The sequence below is a fragment of the Triturus cristatus genome, chromosome 6, assembly GCF_964204655.1.
Source record: "Triturus cristatus chromosome 6, aTriCri1.1, whole genome shotgun sequence".
In the NCBI taxonomy this organism is placed as follows: Eukaryota; Metazoa; Chordata; class Amphibia; order Caudata; family Salamandridae; genus Triturus; species Triturus cristatus.
Window position 1 is genome coordinate 478999380 of NC_140589.1, and position 24806 is coordinate 479024185.

Consider the following 24806-nt stretch of genomic DNA (forward strand, 5'->3'; position numbering starts at 1 on the left):
TTGGAGATATCGAAAAGGGTTAAGGAAGCCTTTTTCTGAACCGAGTAAATAAGGAACTGAAATTAGCTACAGAGGACGATTGTCTTGGGTTGAGACGCAAGTCTGGATGAGGAGGAGACTCTTGCCCATTGTCATTGAACTGGACTTTGGCCACAGTGGGAAGATGGCTGAAGCTGGAAATTCTCATTGTAGAGCCAAATTAGTGATAGGTACACTTTTAGGGGTAGTGATAGTTGCTATATTTGCAGTAGTTATAGCGTCTTATGTAGTGGCACACAAGCAGGAGGGGGAGGTTCAGGGGACACCTACACCTATCACTTCCAGTAAAAAGGGGGATACCATAGGAGACCGAAGAGCTTTGACGCTAGAAGAAAGTCATATGTTTCATATAGATCTGTCTAGAGGCGATTTTAAACTTAATGCTTATGCAAAGCTGTTGTATGAGTATGTTGATGCGCTGGATGCGAAGGATTGCTATGTGTGTATGCAGCTGCCTGCTTCCGTAGATGAGGGTATTAGATACCATCACCTTTCATTGACATATGGGATCGCTTACAGTTTATTGCTTAGCCTGTTCTATGAAAGGAAACAGTTTGAGTATTATTTCTCTAATCATGACACAGTGCTAACTGACGTACCGGCATTTAAGCATTTGAACAAGTATGATTATTATAAGTCAGAAGAAAGACTTCGGACTTATTACATACCAACTACAAGTTTAGATACTGCTTATGCGCATAGACATAATCTGACGTGTTTGTTATCAGACACTGAAAAGAAATTTATTGGTCAAGTTGAAGACAGGTATAGAAAGTTAACCCAGAACCAAGATGAAGGAAAGAAGTCAGTAGACTGGACTGATGAGGAAAAACTACATAAATCAAGAGGAAGTTATGGACCCATAGCTTTAGACCATGTACAGAAGGGGAATTTGTGTGTTGCTCGTCCTCAGTCTGATAAGGACAAAACCAGGGTTGGACATAGTACGTGTGATCATACCTTTACTATGGAAGATTCAGCTAGGAATTTCTTGCAAGGTCCGGTACAAGTGATTCCGACAGTGTATTATGTATGCGGAAGAAATGCGTACGTGAGATTGCCTGCGCAGTGGTATGGTACTTGTTATTTGGCTGTTATTTTTCCGAAGATATATCACGCAGAAGATTTGAATCTGCTAGAGACCGGACATCATTCTAGAGTGCGGAGAGCTGCAAGTGCAGGAGCAGTGATTGGTGATATTTTTAGAGCAATGATACCCAGTTTGGGCGTGGTCTTGAATGATGTGAAAATACGAAAGTTAGCAACCGTGGTTGATGAGTTGTCAATGAACACGGCGAAATCATTGCTGTTGGTGGATGGAGAGATGTTATCGATAAGAACGATGGTTTTGCAAAATCGTCTTGCACTAGACGTATTGTTGGCAAAAGAGGGCGGAGTCTGTAAATTGTTGAAAGTTCAGGAATGTTGCACGTATATTCCAGACAATAGCAAGGAGTTGAGGAAATATATAGTTAACATTACTATGATTCACCAAGAGATTGCAAGTTTGGCGGAAGAGAATGTGTGGGAAAAGATTGGCAAGGGATTTGGGCACGTAGGAAACTGGTTTGCAGATTTGGGGAAAGGAGTTCTCGGATACGTGCTGAAGCCAATAGTCATTGTGGTGGTTTGCGTGATCTGTTTGTGGGGACTTGTAAGAGCGTTTAAGTGGTACAGAGGAAATAGGGCTGAGAGAACTCTCAGAGCGCATGAAAGACGAATGGCGCATATACAGGATAGTCAATATCAGGACCTTAAAAGAATGGAGGGTTTCCGACAGAGCAGGATGGCTACCACTTCTGTTTAGATGGATTTCTTCAGGATGAAATGAGATTGAGATGATGTGATGACAGTTGTCATCAAAGGGGGGAACTGAGAGAGCGTCACTGGTGTTAAGATTTGTAGGGGTGCACCATATTCACTGTTAGTCAGCATCCGTATATAATTCAAGAGTGTTTAGAATTATCATAGAAATATATTCGTTGATACAGAGATGTAGAAATGTAACCAGGCCTTCAGAGAAAAATAACGGCCATCAGTTATTATGAAATGTATTTGTATTACGTTTAATGTTTTAGTTCTGCAATGATGTGATGTGTTAAGTAATTGTAGGTCACGTTAAATAGTTAGAATGTAGGTTGCTCACGTATAGGTATAAGATGATTATGCTGAAATAATGATTGTAATGCATTTTATTTTGCAAGGCCTAATCGTCTATGTAAAAGAGAAGGCCTCTTCGTCCCTTATTTTAGCTATGTTTATTAGGCTGACAGGGCTTTTAGTAAAGCTTAAATTGCAGTGAAATGTAAAACTTCATGGTGCGAGGGTTTTTCCGTTCCCTGTTTCTGTTGCAGGTGCAAGGACATTTAGCTCGTTAGTTAGACTAAGTCTTTGTTGTAGGAGTTGAGATAGAAGGAGCCGACTGGAGGGGAGTGAATTGTAATGTGAAATCGCAACTTCTAGTACGGAAGGAGCCTGGGACCCAAGGTCGAATTAATGAACAAAGGAAGATGAAAAAGTCTGGATGGAAATTCACTGAAGGAAGATCTGTCTGAAGGGGTGTGCTGAAGGGCGTGTACAAGGATTTGGGGTTTTGTATTAGGGACAGTGCCCCATGGGTTGAGCAGACGAGACTTAGGAGAGAGGCTAGAAGGAGCACCATAGATCGAGCTCTCATTAAGTGAAGACTTCTTAGGAAGTTTCACTGCTGACACCTTTTATGCTTTTCTCACCTGAAAGGGAATGTTGTGTAGGGATGTCACTTTAGAATAGAGTAGGGACAGAAATGCTTTGATTAATGACTTTGAAATTTGACATCACGATAGCAATTTTGTACCTGATGCTTTTAGAAGCTGTAATCCTTTTTATCTTTAGTTGAATGCGGATACTTCGTAGAGTAGCATTTTTGTTAGTTCCCATTTATCTTTTGTGCCTTGTATTGAGGTGCCTATAAACTCAGATGTTTTTGCTGATAATAAAAGGTCAACCTCCCAGACTTTGAGTCCTCTTTTATGAATAATGTCAAATTGCGTTAAATACGTTCTGATAATTGTGTTTCTTCCCTCTACGCTATTTGGCAAATAAAAAGATCCTGGCGACCTGAGCGGATTCTTGTAGATAATTGGGTAGAGACAAGAATCCGGCTTTCTCGGTGCCTTGATTTACGGACAGCACTCTGCACTTTACACTGGCCCTTTGTGGTGAGGAGGAAGGGACACCGGGGGAGAATGCTCTTAAGCAGCGCTGCACTCCCGTCAGAGACTGTAGGAGGTTGGGCTGGGCCACACCCCTGAAAAGCCCTCATAAATGTTGATTGAGGTGCATGGGGGTGAGTTCCATGAAGTATTATTTCTTGGGGAATCTCTAAAAACTAATTACAGACTTACTGTGCTATTCAGTGACTACAATTAAGGTATAAAACACGTTCCTGTTTTTTCCTCCCTGTGTTTCTTTTTACGGTGGTGAAGTGACATTGTATTACATCAATGGGGCATATTGGACTTGGTTCATTGGAGGTTCGATAATCTTTGGTGTATGTTGTACACTGAGTCCCCGGATCTTTTTATTAATTTCTATTTCTATTGTACTTTGTAAACATTGTGTATGCTAATCAGAGTAGCTCTAATTACCCAATACGTATTACAAGGGGAGCAGCAGGCTGGGTAAAATAAAAGCGGGTACCATCACTAATACAGCTGTGGGTGGACAGCAAACTCTGATGAATTATTTGATGGGGGCGATGGGGTCTATTGAACAACAAATAAACTCTGTTGAGGAGTCTGTGACACAAGGGAAGGTTTGTTCAATGGTAGCAAAAAGCCCGAGGACTAATATACATGACGCCCCCACAACTAGTCTATTGGGGTGAGCGACAAATAAGCTATCTCCCAATGAAACATCCAGTCCAAGAAACATCCATTCACATCTATGTGAGTGACTTGGACTGTGACCTACAGCCACAAACTAAGCGACCTAGAAATCCAGAGGCCCCATCTAGGAAGCAAATACTAACTCTCCTACTGAGTAAAAAAGACACCAGGAAAAAAACTGAAAATTATGACCAGGCAGGGTAAATCCGACGAAAGTAAGAAACATTTATCTTCTACCAATGCTTTAATTGCAGGTCAGTCAGCCGAGCTTAGTAAGATTGTAAAAAATATAGATGATCTACATAAAAACGTAACCGACTCATTAATTAAGTTAATGGACAGAGTGGGGGCCATTGAGGAAATGTAAAACAATAAAATTAGGCTAAATCACCCTGCAAAAACCAACTCCGAAACTTGCACCTCAGTCCATTATTCCACCGTCATGTGACAACTCACTAGTAAGGATGGTTCCCATTCCTCCTGTAAATGTAGTCCCCCAGGCTACGCGTCTGATACCACCTTCCTATAATAGGGTCTCAGCAACCTACGTGGCTGATCCTTATATGAGGGTTCTTGCTTCGCATGATAATAGGGCCCATTAGCAGACGGTTCCTGCTTTTCAAATAAAATTGAGCAAGAATGCAAACACGCTTGATTTACTCCCTATAAAATAGTATTGGCCAATGTTCCAGCTCCTACAACACCGATGATCGAAACATGGGAGGCCCTACGAAATAAATCATTATTTTGGCTGGGTACAAAAACTGGCTTAACTGAAGCTCTATTTGCAAAATTTAAGATGGCCAGACAGGTCCCGTGGGTTAGTCGTGACTATAAATCATTGGAGGGTGACTTCTTAGTACTGACATTTAGTGACCCACATTTAACCTAATCAATTCTATCTAGGGCAGGGAATTCAAATATAACACGCGTGGGCATCAATATCTTGCCTTTAGGGTACTTCTATCAGCCTATAAATATAGAACCCAGAATAGGGGTCCTCAGGTCATTACTCCTGGCCATTATAATGTGCCAGTTTCAATTCGTTTTGATATCCTACCGACTCTCGAGGATATCAATTGACCGATTATCACTGAGGCATCATGTGCCCAAATAGGGAGGTGTCTAGTGTTGGCCTCGCCTGGCACACCCTGTACCTCTGAAAATATTTTTGTTAACTTGCCAGTTGGACTGGGGGTCCCTGGGAAAATGGGGTCTTCTGTAATCGACACAGATCCAATGGGCCGGATTACTAATACAAATGAAAATGACAGTTATGCCCCAGTAGCACCACAGAGGGCTGAATTAGTGAAAAGGTCACCAGGTTCTAATATACTATTTTAGAATGTTGCAGTGCTGCGTATGAAAGCTAGTGATGCACAAGGGTAACTTTTGTCGAAGATTTCGCCATATTGTTTTTTCAAGAAACGTGGCTGGTGAATGAATTACATATTAATGGATATAAAACCCTCCGCACACCAGCAATAACCTCGGCCCATGGGAGGAATAGGGGGGATTGTGTATTTATGTATCAAACCATGTTAATGTCACTAAGATAACTTTTAAGATTACGGCCACCTACAATCAGATTATATTATTACACGTGGAAAAGAAGTTTTGTGTTGCTCTGTTAAACATTTACAATAACATTCCTAAAGAGCAGACAGGGAGTGTATTAGGTAAATTACAGAACGAGCTATCTAAAATACAGGATGACATGAAAAAAGACGTGCATTATTTGGGGTGGGGATTTTTATCATGTGTTGTGTCAACATACTATGCAGGGTATTTGTGGTTTCAGTAATGAAAGAGACGTTGAACAGGCTCACTTTCCACACACAACGTCAGGGGACTTGCTAAATTCTCTAGTGTTTCAGTTTGACTTGTGGCTCGCTAACGAATTATGCACCCCAACAGTTCCTTTTAGGTGTAGTTTTGATGGCAGAAGATGCGGCTCCATAATCAATTTTATTCTACTCACCAACCGTCGGGCAAAAAGGGTTGCTAACCTTGTAAATCATGCAAATGCAATGAGTGATCATTTTCAATGAGCTTTTCTTTTTACCTTTTGAGCTATGCGCCCTGTAAGGGGGACATGTTGGACCAGTTTGAATTCAACATCTCCATTAGTAGATTGAATGGGTGTTCCTTGAGTTGGTCGAAGGAAGAAATTAATAACTAAATGCAATGAGGCCTTCGCAGTTTGTTTGAATGAGTCTGCTGCTAATAAAGAGTTCTTGGACACATTCTGTCTTATTTCTGCAGAGATTAAGAATTGCCTAACTGTGGAACTTAAGAAGAGACAGATCAAGGAGCAGGGGTGGTTTGACCAGGCATGCACTAAAGCCTAGGCCTGGGCGGTAAATTCCGCTCCGCTCGTGGAATTTGGGTAATTTTGCATTCTGCAGAGAACGCGGATTTGCCCTAAATTATGCGTTCCGCTGCTTTGCATAATTTTTCGCTTGTTCACGTTCTCAAAATGCGTGTTAGTGAGATATTTCCCCTGAGCACGCAAACAATGGTCGCGAACAGGAAAAAAGCATCACGGACAAGCTATTCCGCGTGTTTGCGGAATTTCTGCATGTTCGCGGAGATTTCTTACCGTTTCGCAGAGCTTTGCGTAACGCAACTACGCATATTCCACCCACCCCTACTAAAGCCCACACAAGTTTAAAGAAAGTGCTCCGCAAGCAGAATAGAAGTCAACTAGAAATAAAACTAGCCAGAAGTGCATGTAGGAGAGCATTAAAAGAGCGTAAGGAGGCACTAAGAGCGGATGCATGGCGGACCTTACATGAAGCTTGTTGAAGTAGAGATAATATTAGCTTCTGGAAGGCTTTTAATGCTCCTTTTCTAGCCCCAAGAGACTTACCGTCAATTGATATAGCAATTTGTGAGGAAACATGGGTGGAGCATTTAACAACATTATATAACAATGATAACCAGGCCATGATCCCTGCTGAATTGGATTCATCCTTACAAAATGGGCAGCTCTGTATTTTTCCTATGGACTTATGTTTTTCTCTCGGCGAAGTCATATGTGCCATAAATTCCAGTGCAGCAGGCAAAGCTCCAGGCCCGGATGGAGTCCCTTTGGACGTGTATAAATCTAACCTCACGCTCTGGAGCCCATTATTAACCCATGTCTCAACAGCTAGCTGCCGACAGGGCCTTATTCCATCCTGGTCCGATTCGATAGTGGTCCTGATATTCAAAAAGGGGGATCGCAATGAACCTGCAGCTTATCGCCCGATCTCCCTTCTGGACTCCTTTCTTAAGGTGACAGGACTTGTTATTTTAAGCCGGTTGCAGACCTGGGCGGAAGATACAGGCGTTCTTTCTAATCTGGAATATGGGTTTTGCCAGGGTCTTGGAACCTTAGAACAGGGATTAAATCTAAGCCTTGTGATAGGTAAATATACCCAGGTCAAGGATGGAAGGCTATTTATAGCCTTTATGGACCTTAGCTCCATGTTTGACTGCATGAGATATGAGAAACTTTGGAGCATACTTACAGATATGGGGGTTGACCCTCCCCTTATAAATTTTATGAGACAACTTTATAAAGCTGCAGGTGAAAGGGTCCGGTTTGGAAACCGGGGCGAATGCACAGCAAAATTTCCAATTAGACAAGGAGTGAGAGAAGGTTGTGTGTTCGCCCCCTTCCTTTTTACTTTGTACATAATTGACCTCGGCCAAGTTTTAATTGATCAATTCCAGGACCTCCCTTGCATTAACCTCTTTGCTGCTAGGCCTTTTCCCACCCTGTGCTAAGCCTTTTTTGGCTAATTGGGGTAGTTTGTGCTTAGGCCCCTGTAACTTTTTGATCACTTAAGGTATCCATGCCAAATTTGCATCCTTTTTTCCAACATCATGGGGATTCCAAAGGTACCCAAGGTTTGTGGATTCCCCTGGAGGGGACCCAGAAATTAGCCAAAATACAGCTAAATTCTTTTTGGGGGAGTGGGGAATCGGAAAAAAGGGCTCCAGATGAAAGTGTCTGGTTTTTCCCCTGAACATGGTATCAAAAAAGGGGTTGTGGTGCTCAAATTACCATCTTCCCAGATTTAAGGGACCAGCAGACTTTTGTCAGAAAACCACAAATTTTTACACAGTTTTGGCATTTGTCTGGGACATAGCTTATTTCTGCTATTTTTTGTGCTTTCAACCTCCTTTAAGTTAATGGTGGAAATGGGTATGAACGCAATAATGGATCCTGGAAAGCAATACATTTTAGAAAAGTAGACAAAATTCAGAATTCAGCAAGTGGTCAGTTGTGTAGATCCATCAGGGTTTCTTCATAGAAACTAACTGTTAAATATAGGAAAAATTGAAAATTAGTTGAAAAAAACAGCCATTTGTGTCAACGTTTTCACCTGTAACTTCTTCTAATTATGACACCTGTTTGAAAGCAATATACCGTTACATTCACTGGACTTTTCTGGTTGTGGGGATATATAGGACTTGTATGTTCACCAAGACCTCGACGAACCCATAGCCAATAAGTGAGCAGCGTCTTGTAATGGTTTTTTATTATGTACCGGGTATATAGCAATTATTTTGGGAAAATTTATGCATGGAAAAATCTGTATGAAAGACCTAGCTGGCCACTAAGCACAGGGAAAAAAACCAGGTGACCCCCCTTGCAAAACCAGGTTGTTTTGTGATAGGCAATTTGGATGTTGCCTCAATATGTTTTGGGCCCTTGCCTGTCGCGGGTACTTGTGCCTCGCACACGAGTGAGGCACCATTTTTATCAGGAGACCTGGGGTTGCGCTGGGTAGTAGGAATTTTGTGTCAGCCCGGTGATGCCATAACTTCCCCACACAATAATGTGTGAAAAAAAGTGATTTCTTCATCTAAATTTGAGGTTTGCAGTGGATTCTGGGTAAGAAAACATTGGGGGATCCACGCAAGCCATACCTCCCTAACATCCCCCGGGGGTCTAGTTTTCAAAAGTGTATAGGTTTTCTAGGTTTCCCTAGGTGCCGGCATAGCTAGGGTTCAAAAACTACAGCTAGGCACTTTGCAACAAAAGGGTCATTTTTCACTGTGAAAATGTGGTGTGTCCACCTTGCATTTTGTGCCATTTTCTGTCACTGGCACTAGGCCTACCCACAAAAGTGAGGTACCACTTTTCTCTGAAGACTTTGGGGAATGCGGGATGGGTTGAAATGTGTGGATCCATGCAGATTACAGAACTTTTCACCACAGAAATGTGAGGAAAATGTGTTTTTTGGGACAATTTTCTAGGTTTGCAAGGGATTCTGGGTAACGGAACCTGGTGAGAGCAAGTCAAGTCACCCCATCCTGGATTCCCCTGGGTGTCTAGTTTCAAAAATGTATAGGCTTTCTAGCTTTTCCTAGGTGCTGGCACAGCTAGGATTAAAAAACTACAGCTAGGCACTTTGCAAAAAAAGGGTAATTTTCACCATGAAAATGTGGTGTGTCCACCTTGTGTTTTGGGTCGTTTCCTGTCTTGGGCACTAGGCTTACCCCCACAAGTGAAGTACCATTTTTTTCGGAAGACTTTGGGGAACGCGGTGGGTGTAATTTTGTAGATCCACGCAGATTCCAGAACTTTCCACCACAGAAATGTGAGGAAAATGTGTTTTTTTTGACAATTTGTTAGGTTTGCAAGGGATTCTGGGTAACAGATCCTGGATTCCCCTGGCTGTCTAGTTTTCAAAAATGTATACGTTTGCGAGGTTTCCCTAGGTGCAGGCACAGCTAGGGTTCAAAAACTACAGCTAGGCACTTTGCGAAAAAGGGTCATTTTTCATTGTGAAAATGTAGGGCCCGATTCACAGAACTAACTTAAGACAAAATCCTAAACTTACTACCATTTTGATATTCACAGAAGGCACTTACTCATTTTGGTATTCACAGAAGGCACTTACTCATTTCGGTATTCACAGAAGTTAGGAGTCCTAAGTTTAGGACTCTTAAATGCCTTCTGTGAATACCAAAAAGTCTTAAAGTTAGTATTTTTCTCAGTTTAGGAGTAGTAAAGTTAGGACTCCTAACTTTACTACTCCTAAACTGAGAAAAAAACTGGGCCCGATTCACAGAACAAACTTAAGACTAAATCCTAAACTTACTACCATTTTCGTATTCACAGAATGCACCTACTACTACTGGTATTCACAGAGTGAACTTACTACTTTTGCTAATCACAAAATGAACTTAGGACTTTTGCTATTCACAGAATCCATTTACGACCACTAAACTTACGTCCGCACTCGGGCCGGAATTTCCACACCCGGAGCGGAATTTCCGGGCCCGGAGCGGAAAGTCCGCTCACGGGCCGGAAAGTCCGCTCCGGAGGCGGAAATTCCGCTCCCGGGCTGGAAATTCCACCCTCGGGCCGGAAATCCCGCTCCCGGACCGGAAAATCAGAATTGGGACCAGACTACATTAACTGTTGCCATTGATCTTTTGAGCCAAGGGGAAACACCTGTTCAAGTCCCTACCATCCCCCACCATGCATCAGCTGACGCACTCCAGCCAATCCCAGCCAACAGCTCCAGTTAGCCATCATGTTGCTAGTGCCTACCATCCCCCACCATGATCCAGCTGAAGCCAATTAACACTGATTGACCAGCAGCAAAAAACATTTAAAAGCAGCACACAGTGAAGGAACAGGTTTGGCCACACACAGTTTGTATTTGCAAGCAGAGACCGGCTAAGAAAAATGGACCTCCTGAAGAGAAAGAGGAACTACACAGCAGAGGAGACCACCATGCTTGTGGAGTTCATTGTCAGGCACCACAAACGCCTCTATGGACTCCCACCCTACTGCACCAGTGGGACACAGAAGGCAGCCCTGTGGCAGCAATTATCCACTGCTGTCACAGCATTGGGGGAGGAGAGGCGCACTGTCCAGGACCTAAAAAAAAAATGGCAGGATGAGCGGCTGAGGGTAAAGGAGAAATACTCCAGGATTTAATTACAACGGATCATCCCAGCCGCATACTCTGGACCACGCATCCGCCTCACCCCACTGGAGGAGGATATCCTGACAACCATACACCCCCACTTGGTCCATGGGCTGCTTGTCAGTGACGTCCGCTACGTGGTACCAGGTAAGTGGGATGAAAAGAAAAAAGTGCATGAATAGAATGTCTGTGTTGCACTGTCAGTGTGAATAAGGAAGTAGTCCAAAGTGTATAAATTAATCCGTCAGTCAGAGACTCCTGTGTCACCCTCTGTATGTTGCACTACAAGTCCCACAATCCTTAGCGATGGAAATGGCAAATCCCTCCCCAACTTCAGAAATCATGGCCACTGTCCAGTTGCATTAATACACCAGCCCGCTAAGTAGCAATTGACAAATAACAGCAGAGATGCGCCAGTAACAATGCCACACCCAATCCAACTCTTGTGCAACCGCGTATGCGTCACATTTACAATGCGGTGCACTGTGATAGACAGATGGGTGTCGCAACTGATGGCATTAGGGGGATGCTGTGCTGGAGTAGTGTCGCAAGTGTGACGCAACTCCAACAATGTCCATGGACCGCCTACACCTAACGTTCAGGGGAACTCATTACATGTGCCTCAAGCTGGTTTAAGTTTGCATGGCACCACCCTATGAAAAGTGACTACGTGAAATGCCGTTGATTACAATGCATCACTTGTACGAGGCATAACCAAATAAACACACACCCTGCCTACATCACAGCTGATGCATGTTTAATGTTGCGCAGGACCGCACACCGTGAGGCATCCCCATAGATGCATAACATTGTGAATAAGTCTAAATGTGTCACCTGTATTACCCCACCGCTGTGTCACAGAAGTGACGCAACTGCGGTGTAAATGTATTACAAGGGGCTTGGAAACATGCCACTAAATCTCAAAGAAGTAAATCACCCCGTGCAAGCTTAAAGCACAAAGCAGAAGGTGAGAGAATCATCTGATCCAAAAGTCAGACACCTATTCTGTTGTACATTTCCCACCCTGCCACGCCATTACGACCCCAATGCACCACTGCTCCTACCTGCCCAGTCAGCGGCAGTACTGCATAACATTGTTAGCATGCAGAAGAATTGGGGAAATCACAGAAATGTTCCACAAGCACATATTCCAGATGTTTAGTTTTCTCTCTTCTCACCCATTGACACATTCAGCCAGAGCACAGACAACTGCCGCAGCAGAGGTCCCTGCATCGACTGGGAGGAATCGCCACCGTACACCCTCACCGACTGGTAAGTCAAAGTGGCCAGGAGATGGTCAAAATGCATACATTGTCAGGAGTGACCGAGGGACATGTAGTGCCCACATATGAAAGTCAACCAGAGATGAATAAATAGCTGCATTACTATTGGAGTAGTCAATGGACATCCACCTTTAGCTAATTATAATTGTGAACAGCTGAAGACAATATATTACATGTCTTGGCTCATCAAACCTTCGTAATTGCGGAACATGACATGTTTTACGGCAACAGGCCCAGACCTGGGAATCCAATCCTGTTATCGAGTGCCACAACTACTCAAAAGGGTGCCCCCACTATGTTGTAATGGTGTCTGTAGACGTAATCAATCAAAGTAATTGACTGAAATATGGCAATGATGAACAAGTGAGATCCCAGGGTCATTAGTATTGACAATGCATACACTGTCCAACTTTGAATGTTTCCAATATAGATCAAATTCCCAGTCCACACAGCTGGTCATGTACCACTTACATTGTCTGGCGTTTGTGTTGCCCATCAACAAAACATGATAGTGGACCTCACATCAGGATCCGTAGACATGTCATTCTGATATTGGTTGCATCCAGGTAGTGGGCCCATTCGAAGTCATGTGGGAGCAATCATGAAATTACGTATAACACACTTCAGCGACGCTGGTGCCCACAACTGCTTGTGCTCATCCTTTGTGCCAGAAATCTAGTGCATCACATGTGGCTGCCGGAATGTTAAGTAGCAAAACACACTTATCATTGTAGGTACAACGAGGTCCTCCCAGAATCAAAGACACACTCTGACTTTTGCTACAAGGTTGGCTGTGACATCTGTTCAGGGCCCACACACCGTTCCCGTGCTGGGCCAAGGGAGGGGAACCCAAGAATATATCAGGCTGACTGCTCATGAAATGTGCCTTTCACGTCCGCCGTATGTTGTATGTGTATTACAACACTGTTGTTCTGCATCACAATACGCTCTCATATGGCATTTGAACCCATGCAAGATCAGACCCTGGTGGCTAATGAAAGGATGACACAAAATGTATGCCAAGTGAGTGCAGAATGGACATTCAATAGTACCATGAGTCATATGAAGTGACCAAAACACAACCGGCTTGCAATTCAATGATAGGAAACACCATGATGAAAATAGCATGGCTGAGGCCAACACTGATGCCAGTAGTGTACCTTTGAGATGAATGTAGGGGTTTCTAAGGTGAATCTTCATGCAGTTACACCTGCTAAATGACTAGGCAGAAGAGCAACACGCTAATCCAGTGCAGGCAGAAGGCATCAAAGCCTCTCAGCCTATCCGCAATGTGTGAGTATATACCAAATGTTACATTCTGCTTGCCTCCTCTCCTACTGTATTCACATGTATAGGTGAGTGTTTGACATATGAGGTTTGGATGTCTGTTGTACAAGACACCAATCGTCGTCAGCTAAGTAGTACCATGATCTGGGAAATAGAGTACGCAAAGAGAGGACACTCAAAGGATGGACATAAGACATCTGTGTTCTCTCATACAAATATGTGTGACTTCATGCGTGGGGAAGCACAAATGAGCAACATCATGTCCCTGACTATTGCAAATCTCACACATGAAACCCTTTCTGACTTGACAACAAACAACATGAGACTCTGGAAATATGTAAGTCTGAATGGCAAAGGTGATAGCAGTGTAATGGGGAGGAATCCGGGTCATTTATCCCTTCCTATCAGTAATCTTCTCATACATGTGTGTCTGTTGATGTGTCATCTCATTGATGTCACTGCTGTGTGGAGGGAACGGCTGGCAACTGCTGCATGTGAGCAGGTGCCCAAATGTAAAGTTCAGGAGCTAAACATGCTGCACATAGTTCTGGATTACCCACAAATGGTCATTGAGAATGACATGTTGGCTCAGAGCTACCATCTGTTGTTGCAAAATATAGACCTGTATGTCTTATCACAGCTGCTGACTGGATTACACCCCAGCAGCGTGCACCATCCCGGAGACTGAATGACATCCTGCTTGCAGCTGTTCAACCCTCACGCAGCCGTCCTTCAGGTAATTCTAGCATGAGGTGTCTGTTGATGTGTCATCTGATTGATGTCACTGCTGTGTGGAGGGAACGGCTGGCAACTGCTGCATGTGAGCAGGTGCCCAAATGTAAAGTTCAGGAGCTAAACATGCTGCACATAGTTCTGGATTACCCACAAATGGTCATTGAGAATGACATGTTGGCTCAGAGCTACCATCTGTTGTTGCAAAATCTAGACCTGTATGTCTTATCACAGCTGCTGACCGGATTACACCCCAGCAGCGTGCACCATCCCGGGGACTGAATGACATCCTGCCTGCAGTTGTTCAACCCTCGCGCAGCCGTCCTTCAGGTAATTCTAGCATGAGGTGTCTGTTGATGTGTCATCTGATTGATGTCACTGCTGTGTGGAGGGAACAGCTGGCAACTGCTGCATGTGAGCAGGTGTCCAAATGTAAAGTTCAGGAGCTAAACATGCTGCACATAGTTCTGGATTACCCACAAATGGTCATTGAGAATGACATGTTGGCTCAGAGCTACCATCTGTTGTTGCAAAATCTAGACCTGTATGTCTTATCACAGCTGCTGACCGGATTACACCCCAGCAGCGTGCACCATCCCGGGGACTGAATGACATCCTGCCTGCAGCTGTTCAACCCTCGCGCACCCGTCCTTCAGGTAATTCTGGCATGAGGTGTGTCACTGGCTTCGACTCCAAAGCCATGACAGAGATCCTGATTCCCCTCTGCATGTAATCAGCAGTCGTTGTGTACTAAGTGAAATACAAATCAGGAGTGTCATGTGCCTGTCTGACAATTGGTGATGCAGATAATTGAGAATGTTGTCACTTCCCTCTACAGCTGCTGGTTCAGGGACAGCTAGGCCTACGAAAGCCGTGAGGAGACAGGTACAGCAGGTGACACTAGGGGGAACACCAAGGGACAGAGAGTTGTGGCTGGAGCTGGTGAGTTTGCCTGTATCTGTGTAACACCTCAGTGCTATGGTGTGAGCTGTCATTTGTGGTGGTACCCTACACAGGTCACATGATCCTCATCTGTTGATGCAAAGTACTGTTAATACAAACCCTTGTGTTGCACCACATGTTATACCAGGTCAATCCCTAATACGGTTGCAACCTCTGTTCCAGGGGATGCTGATGACGAGGATGACAGGCCTATGACCAGTGCGGGCCGACGGGGAATCAGAGGGGAGAATCCCCTGATCCTCCAAGCTGTGATGTCGGCTGCAAGCACTGCTCAGGAGGAGGAGGAGGATTTTCCTGAGGACGTCTACTTGGTGGATGATGAGGACTACATGTCTGATGACGATGAAGATGCCAATGCACGCTATCATGCCAGATTGGCTAAATCGGTCAGGGCATCAACTCCTCTGCCAAGCAACATCCGTCAGCCTCCTCCAGGCATACCATGGCCTGTCCCCAGACTTGAGCAAACCAGCCACAGCAACCACGCATCACAACACAGACATCACTCCCTTACAGTCCTCACGTCCAGGACCGATATGGTGGTTCCCCTACCCACTCCTCCCTAGACAGTGTATCCCTGCCGTCCTCTCCACCTGCCACCCCCCCCTGCTGTAGGACCTGCTCGTCCCATCCATGGCAGACAGCTGCAGAGAGGGCCTGCACCTGGCTGTGATGACCAGTGGGAGCAGGACTTCTACCAACAGCAGAGCGATGTGAGGCAGGACATTAGTGCCATAGGGGCTACCCTGTCCGACATGTCGGACTCCCTGCAGGACCTGGTCCACTTCCCTCAGGCGGTGGAGAGGCTGAGCCAAGTGTTGGATAGGATGGATAGGACTTGGCAGGACATGTCCAGAAATATGCGAGACATGCTATCCATCCAGAGGGAAGAGAGTGCAAGACACCATGCCTTGGCCATGAAGATGATGGAGGGCATATTGAGAGTGAGCCAACCTTTCCCTTCACGGTCAACGCAGGGAGGGGAGCCATCATATCTGCCCACAGGACAGCACATCCCCACACCTGTACCAACTGCACACCAACACAGCAAAGGGAGACATCCACACCAGCGGCCTGAACTGGCACTCCCAACACCAACCCCTGTTCAGGCACTCCCGCCACCTGCACAACCACCACCAACCCCTGTACAGGCACTCCCGCCACCTGCACAACCACCATCAACACCTGTACAGGCACTGCCCCCACCTGCACAACCACCAACAACCCCTGTACAGGCACTCCCACCACCTGCACAACCAAAACCACCCCCTGTACAGGCACTCCCACCACCTGCACAACCACCAACAACCCCTGTACAGGCACTCCCGCCACCTGCACAACCACCACCACCTGTACAGTCACTCCCGCTACCTGCCCAACCACCACCACCTGTACAGTCACTCCCGCCACCTGCACAACCACCACCACCACCTGTACAGGCACTCCCATCATGTGCACAACCACCAGCAACCCCTGTACAGGCACTCCCGCCACCTGCCCAACCAGCACCACCACCACCTGTACAGGCACTCCCACCACGTGCACAACCTGCCCTTGTCCAGGCACAACCATCAAGTGTGCATACACCATCTGCCCCAGCACATGTGGATGACCCTGGACAGTCCCTTGGACAGTACCCACCTCCACGTAGGCGGCGAGCCAGACCTGAGCACTCCGAGCGGTCATCCCCCCCCAAATTGCGGCGTCGCACTCACCAGTGACAGGAACCCAGGACAATGTGATCATGTGATTGTGTGTGCACCAAATAAACACCTACCAAAAATAAAAATCTGTTGTGTATCATGTCCTGTGTAACGATGTAGGTGGCCTCGAGATGTGAGAAGGTATGTGTGTGTGAGACACAGTTACAAGTGTAACCCATCTTTGCAACCAGCCATTATGTGCATAGCAGATGACTCACCAAATATGTGTCCATATTCAGAACCAGACATTCAGAATGAAGTCAAACAAGTGGAAGTTATTAGTATTCCTAATTGTATTTTAAGAAGGTACAAAAGAACAACCGTCCGTTTGGAAGGGAGAAAGGAAAACAAATGATGATCTTAATGCAGAGGGAGATGGGAACCTGGATTGGGGTGGGGCAACAAAAATATAACACGTCAGGGAGCGTCAGAGAAAACAGTCTATTTACAAGGGGAAAATGAAATAATTGTTCACGTCAAAAGTCAAGTGTCCTTCTGGTCATCCTCTAGGACCACAATGTCCAGATGCTCAGAGTCCGATGCAGGCACACGTCTGGCGGGTGCAGGAACAGGCACCACTTGGGTTCGTGCCACACGAGGAGTACTGGGGGAAACAGTGTGGGCCAACGGACAGGGGGAGACATTGACGGTGGTATGGGAAGGGATTGGGGAGACAACAGACGACATGGCTGCGGTCAGTGAATTGATGCTGGTGGTGAGCGTGGCCATTGTTCGGAGCATGTCCTCTCGCATCATGCGTACCTCAATACACACTTGTAGCATGATGCGAGCGGACATGTCTGGCTGACCCTCACACGTCCACATCAAGTCCACTGGCACAGCCACAGGAGGAACAACACCGGGAGGGGCCTGGGGGGACAGGAGGGATGTGGTGACTGAGGTCCGGAGCCAATGATGTTGGGGAGCTGGCGGCTACGATGAGGGGGACTGGTTGCAGGGGATGCATCTGGGTCCCCCGATGGAATGGGGAACTCTAGAGGTAGGGAGGGGCTGATGGCAGGCCCAGATTGTTTGTTGGCCTGCCCCGAGGACACCTTTTCAGGGACCACAGGTGAAGAGTCCTGAGGAGAGTAGCTCTCCAACACCTCATGGTCCGAGGTGTCGTGTTCACCCCCCCCCCCGATTCAATGTCTGCAGCCTCCACCCGGGATGTGGCACCAGCGTGTCCCTTGTCAGTCCGGGTGGGCGCAATCCCCTTGGCTCGTGATGGTGAGGGTCCCTCCTCATCCTCCTCTTCCTCGCTGGTGGAAAGAGGGTGTAGCCGCCGCCTCACTGGTGGCCTCGCGCTCTGGACCTGGTCCTGCTGCCCTTCTGTTTCGCCAGCTGTGCCTGCTGAAATGTAAGCAGAATCCGAATGTTATGTTTGTGTCATGCAGGACGAGACACATTCATAGGAGCCAAGGTCAGACTTATTTTCCTCTGATCACACTCAATAGTTGTCAGTGTCTATGAGCTGACATTACGTGTATGTTCACCATCATTTACTGGATTGAGTCTGACATGGCCATCTCACGTGGATGTGTGTGGCTTACACAACTGTATTGGCCAACCCTCAACCTGCCATTCTGGTGATATGTGTGTCCTGCCACAGCTACATGTGCAGGTCCCAAAAGCAGTCCACCAATGGAGAACATGAAGTCCAGAATCTCAGATTATGGCCATTCATAGGGAGTCGCAGCTATTTAAGGTCTGGACAAGTGTCATCTGCTTTGTAGCATTGTATGGGACACGACAAGTGGCGAATGTGGGTCACACATGCACTCTGGCCTATTTCTGTAGCTAAATTGTGAGTCTAGCCTTTGGCTGTCCCCACACATGTTCTGACAATCCAGTGGCACATATTGGCTTTGGTGACTGATATGGTAATGCAGTACACAGCTGAACACTGGGGGAATTTAGTGACAGCTACCTGTACATGTGAAATGTGAAACAGGCCACTGAGGCTGAGACGTCTGTCAGTGGACACCCCTTGCAAATTTAGAAGCGCTTAAGAGTGATGCAAGGATGTCAAAGTCTGTCTTGACTCCATGGCACATGATGTTTTGTCACAATTGGAACCCAAACTCTAAAAATGCAATGCACGTCATAGCATCCAATACCCTTTGGCCTGCCATGCGCACACTGGACAGTGTCTGTACCATTGCTCATCCAATGCACACATGATTTCCTAGTGCCAATTGTAGTGGTGCGGGAAGAGCAGATTTCAGTACAAATGCACAATTATGGCTCATTTAGCCAGTTGTCATGACGAGACTCCAACTCCCAAAATGCACTCTGCCCTGTACAGTCCATATGCCACAGTGTGCCTTTCTAAGCTTGGTGACTGCTGCATGGACACGGAATCTGTGAATGGAGGCATCGGACACACAATGGTTCAGCACTGTTTCACTCACATAATACTCCCAGACACATTTAGCATATGATGCACTTACCATGTCCCTGCTGCTCATGCTCCTCCAGCTGAGCATGGAGGGTCGGCCAAGCTGATCGCAGGACCCTCCTGTACAGTGGGGATAGGCGAGGACGATGCACATGGTGCTGGGAAGACTGGCCCACCAGCTCCTCAGCCTTGTGCCAGGCCCACCGTTTTAGGTCCTCCCAGCGCTTGCGGCATGCCCTCGCACTCCTGGTGTGGACTCCCACTGCACTGCAGCGCTCGGCGATGTTGGCCCACAGCCTGGCCCGGGCTGCATTGCTCAGCTGCTGTTCAGGGTCCCCATATAGCTGAGAAAATTTGGCCAGCACCCCCTCAGCCAAGATGTTCAACTCACTTTCAGTGAAAGGGGGTGCCTTCTCTTCGTAACCCTCAGCCATTATGGGGATAATAAGAAGGATGAGAGCAGCAGGATGTCAGAGGATCTGTCTGTGATAGAGGATGACTCAGAATGAACACAAAATGGCTGCCAACTATTTCCTGTGATGTATTTCCTGCCTCCCACTTCCTGTAAAACATTTCCAGAATGAAATTATGTGTTCCGGGTCATTTTCGGAGTTTCCGGCCCGTAAGCGCAGTTTCCGGTTCCGGAGCGGGGGGTCCGCACACGGGCCGTACGCTCCGTAATCGGAGCTTCCGCTTTTTGGCCGTAAACTCCGAAAATGACCCGGAACATATAATTCCATACAGGAAATGTTTGACAGGGAGTGGGAGGCAGGAAATACATCACAGGAAATAGTTGGCAGCCATTTTGTATTCATCCAGATCCATCCACAATCTGGAATCAAATCTACTGCCATCCTGCTGTTCTGTTGTGGATAAAAAAGAAAAGACAGTGCATGTGAGAATTATTTAAATGTGACAAGAGGGTGAAGAGACCATTTCAAGACATTTCTGCAGTTTCAGTTTCAGTTTCTCATGCTTTGCATTATGGTACATGTAGTCCATATTAGGTGTTCATTTGCAGAGTTGTGTGATGTGTTACGGAACATTGTGTTGGAGAAGTGTGGATATATCACAGACACATGGGGGCAGATTTACGGCTTCTGGCGCATCTCTGCTAATCAGCAGAGATGCGTCAGAAGAGTTGCGATGCATCTGCTCACCCGTGCGCCATCACAGATGCGCCGCATTGACAATGCGGTGCACCATGGTGCTCGGATGTGCAGATGCGTGACGCAGCCCCCGTTGGAAAGGCGGCGCATTGCTGGAGTTGCGTCGCAAGCGCGACGCAGCTCCAGCAAGGCTCGGGGGTGCCCTATCCCTATGATGCTGCGTCAATCCTTACGCCTGCTTCAAGCAGGCGCAGGGTTTTGATGCAGCATGGCCTTAAAAGTGACTGAGTGAAATATTGTAGATTTCAGCCAGCCACTTTTATGAGGCGTTCCTGCGCCGGAAGGCCCCCCCCTGCACCAGAACGCCTACATGTGGCGCAGGCCTTTACAACGTGACGCATCTCCCAGATGCGTCATATAGTACATACCCCGCAGCATGGGGCTGGGTTTGCACCGCCGCTGCGTCACAAAAGTGACACAACGGCAGTGTGAAAGGGGCGCAAGTCCCACATTAATCTGCCCCATGGTATCTGATTGACCCATTGCATCACTCACGTCGTGGGCGCATCATTTGTGGGGGAGTCACATCTGTTGATGGCACAGGGCCGACAATGCTTTGATTATGGCCTTTTCTGATTAAGAGACCCATCCTCATGTGGTCCGGCAAGGTCTCTCAGTACATGTATCATCTTCCATCTGCGGCTATAGATTCTTTAGGGACATCCACTACACTGATCGCTGACATGGGCACATGTGCTGAAGCAGGCTCAACCTTTTGACTACTGTCAAGAGCTGTGATTAACATGCAGTTAGTGTGGCTTGCAAAGTTGCCTCAGGAAGGAATTTATTGACAGAGTCGTGTATATCCAAGTTTCATCATTGGCAACAGACAGCAATCCACATTTAGTCCATTCCACTACAGGTTGCTCATGTGAAAAACGTGGCAACAAGCTGCACACGGACTTGCATGCCCTGACCTCGGTTATGTGCCATGGCCCGGTTTCCCAGATTCATAGGTAGCCGAGGTTCCAGCGGTATCTGTAAGCCATGCGTTAAGGCAATGTTGTGCAAGACACAACAGGCTAAAATGATCTTGCACACTACTTCTGGGGAGTACTGCAGCACCCCCCCTGTACGGTCGAGACATCTGAATCGCGACTTTAACAGACCAAAAGTGCGCTCTATGATGGCTCGAGTCCGTATGTGTGCCCTATTGTACCTATGCTGTGGTACAGTGTCTGCATGCCTGTAAGGGGTGAGGAGATGTGGGGTGAGTGCATACCCAGCGTCACCTGAGTAGAGGGGAAAGGGTAGTTGGTTACATTTCCCTCTTTGAATTGCACAGGACATGATCTATACTGTATTACATGCATTGTCAGGTGGGCCCTGTATCTAGCTTTATGATTCTTATAGTACAATGGTTAATGTTGGGGGGCATTCAGACATTTCAAAAACACATATTCCTCCTTTCTATCGCTTGGTACTTACCCAGTAGCCACATGTTGCCAAATTCTCCCGCAGCCATCCGCCGGGCAAGAGGTGACATGCGGAATATGAAGCTGTCATGGGTACTGCCGGGGAACACCGCATGCACATCAATGAACCTCCCTCTGGCATCACAGACAGCTTGTACGTTGATGGAATGCCATCGGTGTCTGTTGCAGAAGATGTGTGCAATGTGGCGGGGTGGCTGAAGGGCCACATGGGTACAGTCAATTGCACCCAGCACACGTGGAAATTGTGCAATGAGAAAGAAATCTCGTGCTGCCCTTTGTCTCAGGGCCAGTGTCGGGGGCATATGTATGTGGTGGTGGGATCTTGCAGTGATGCATCGCAGTACCTGATGCAGGCACCGCGACTGGCTCGCCTGGGATATGCCCACATGGTCACTGGAGGCCCTTTGGAATGAGCCAGTGGCAAAGAAATGGAGCGCAGATAGGATCTTTAGGTATGCTGGTATTGCATGTGAGCAGCAGGTCACAGAGTCAAGTTCCTGCTCCCACTCACATACCATATCCAAGATGATTTCTGGAGGGAAACGGTACCTGGCCCTTACATCTTGACTGGACATTCCAAATAAGTTGATCCTCTGTCTGAAGATCCTCTCTGCTCTGGCTCTCCTCCTCCTCCTCCTCAAGTCGTTTTGCCGCATGGCAAGGGGCAGTGCAACAAACACATTCAGTGACATGTTGAAAGGGTTTGTGTGTGTCTGCTCTGCAGTTATACATGCTGCCGAGCTAGGATTGGCTGGAGTGTGTCAGCTGATGCATGGTGGGGGATGGTAGGGACTTGGACAGGTGTTCACCCTTGGCTGACATGATCAATGGCCACCAAATCGGAAATTCCGGCCCGCAATCGGAACTTCCGGCCCGTAGCCGGACTTTCCGGCCGTAGGCGGACTTTCCGGCCCGTAAGCGGGACTTCCGGCCCGTAAGCGGACTTTCCGCCCCATAAGCGGACTTTCCGCTCCGGGTGCGGTAATTCCGGCCCGGGTGCGGAAATTCCAGCCCGGGTGCGGACGTAAGTTTAGTAGTCGTAAATCCATTCTGAGAATAGCAAAAGTCCTAAGTTCATTCTGTGAATAGCAAAAGTTGTAAGTTCATTCTGTGAATACCAGAAGTACTAGGTGCATTCTGTGAATACCAGAATGGTACTAAGTTTAGGATTTAGTCTTAAGTTTGTTCTGTGAATCGGGCCCACTAACTTTAAGAATTTTGGTATTCACAGAAGGCATTTAGGAGTCCTAAGGTTAGGACTCCTAACTTCTGTGAATACTGAAATGAGTAAGTTCCTTCGGTGAATACCAAAATGAGTAAGTGCCTTCTGTGAATACCAAAATTGTAGTAAGTTTAGGATTTAGTCTTAAGTTAGTTCTGTGAATCGGGCCCTTAGTGTGTCACGTTGCGTTTTGAGCTGTTTCCTGACATGGAAACAAGGCCTATCCACACAAGTGAGGTCCCATTTTTTTTGGGAGACTTAGTATAACACAGAATTGTAGAGCAACTGTTATTACCTGTTGACTTTTGATGCCTTTCTGCGTTCCAAATGAAAAATTACCTATAATTCGCATGCTAGGAAGTGTACTCCCAATTTCGGAAATGAACAAATATCTACTGTTTCTAAACTCTACATTTTGTTCCCATTTCAGAAATAAATAGGTGTGTTTCACATGAGTGAAGCACCATTTTTATCGGGCGATCTGGGGGAACGCTGGGTGGTGGGAAATTTGTGTCACCCCGGTGATGCCACAACTTTCCCACACTAAAATGTGTGGAAAAAGTGATTTTTTTTCAGCTAAGTTTGAGGTTTGCAGGGGATTCTGTGTAAGAAAACATTGGGGGATCCACGCAAGCCATACCTTTCTGGAATCCCCCAGGTGTCTAGTTTTTAGAAATGTTTGGGTTTGGTAGGTTTCCCTAGATGGCCGCCGAGCCCAGGGCAAAAGACTCATGGGACTCCCCTTGAAAATCAGGTTTGTTTGTGATAGGTAATTTTGATGTCGCCTCACTAGGTTTTGGGCCCCTGCCTGTCGCGGGTCCTTGACCCACCCACGCGAGTGAGGTGCCATTTCTATTAGGATACTTGGAGAAAATTTGTAGTTTCTTTCTGCAGCGTGAACATTTTGCCACAATAATGCAAGTTAAATGTGACAGACACATTTTGAGGTTTGCAGGAAATTGTGGGTAAGATAACGTGTTGGGATCCACAAGAGAGACATCACCATGTACTCCCATGGGTGTTTAGTTTACAACAATATCTACAGTTGGTAGATTAATTTTAGATGGAATGGACACCTTGGCAGAGAGACAAAAAAGACAAAGATTACTGCACAGCCATCTATTCCTCAAGCACACACACGTACTGGTTGGATTTGGCACGAGGGTGTGTGATGGTTCAGTATTAGGGTGACCAACTGGCATGGGTGCAAATTCAGGACGGTGAGTGTAAAAATTCAGGACAAAGGGTCAAAATTCAGGATAAAAAATTCAGTACAGGAGGTCAAAATTCAGGACAAAACGTCAGGACAAAGGATAAGTTTTACAGACACATCAGAGGAGGTCGCGCAATAGTATATAAGTAAGCCCATCCATATCCAACCATCTGCAAACCTATACATCATGTATCCTTCCATCCACCCTTTCACTCATCCTTCCATTATCCATCAATCCACCCTTTCACCCAATCCATCTGTACAGTCATCCATTCACTCTTCCACCCATCCATTCACTCATCCATCCAGCCATTTACCCATCCAGCCATCCTTTCTCTTACTCATCCATTCACCCAGTCACTCATCCTTCCACCCATCCTCCCTTTCTCTCGCCATCAACCCTTTCACTTAGCCATTCTTCCTTCCATCCATCCACCAATCCATCTACTCATCCACTCATGAATCCATCCATTGACCCTATCACTCATCCATCCTTTCTCTCATCCGTCCACCCTTTCACTCCTTCACTCATCTATCCATCCTTGTGTCCA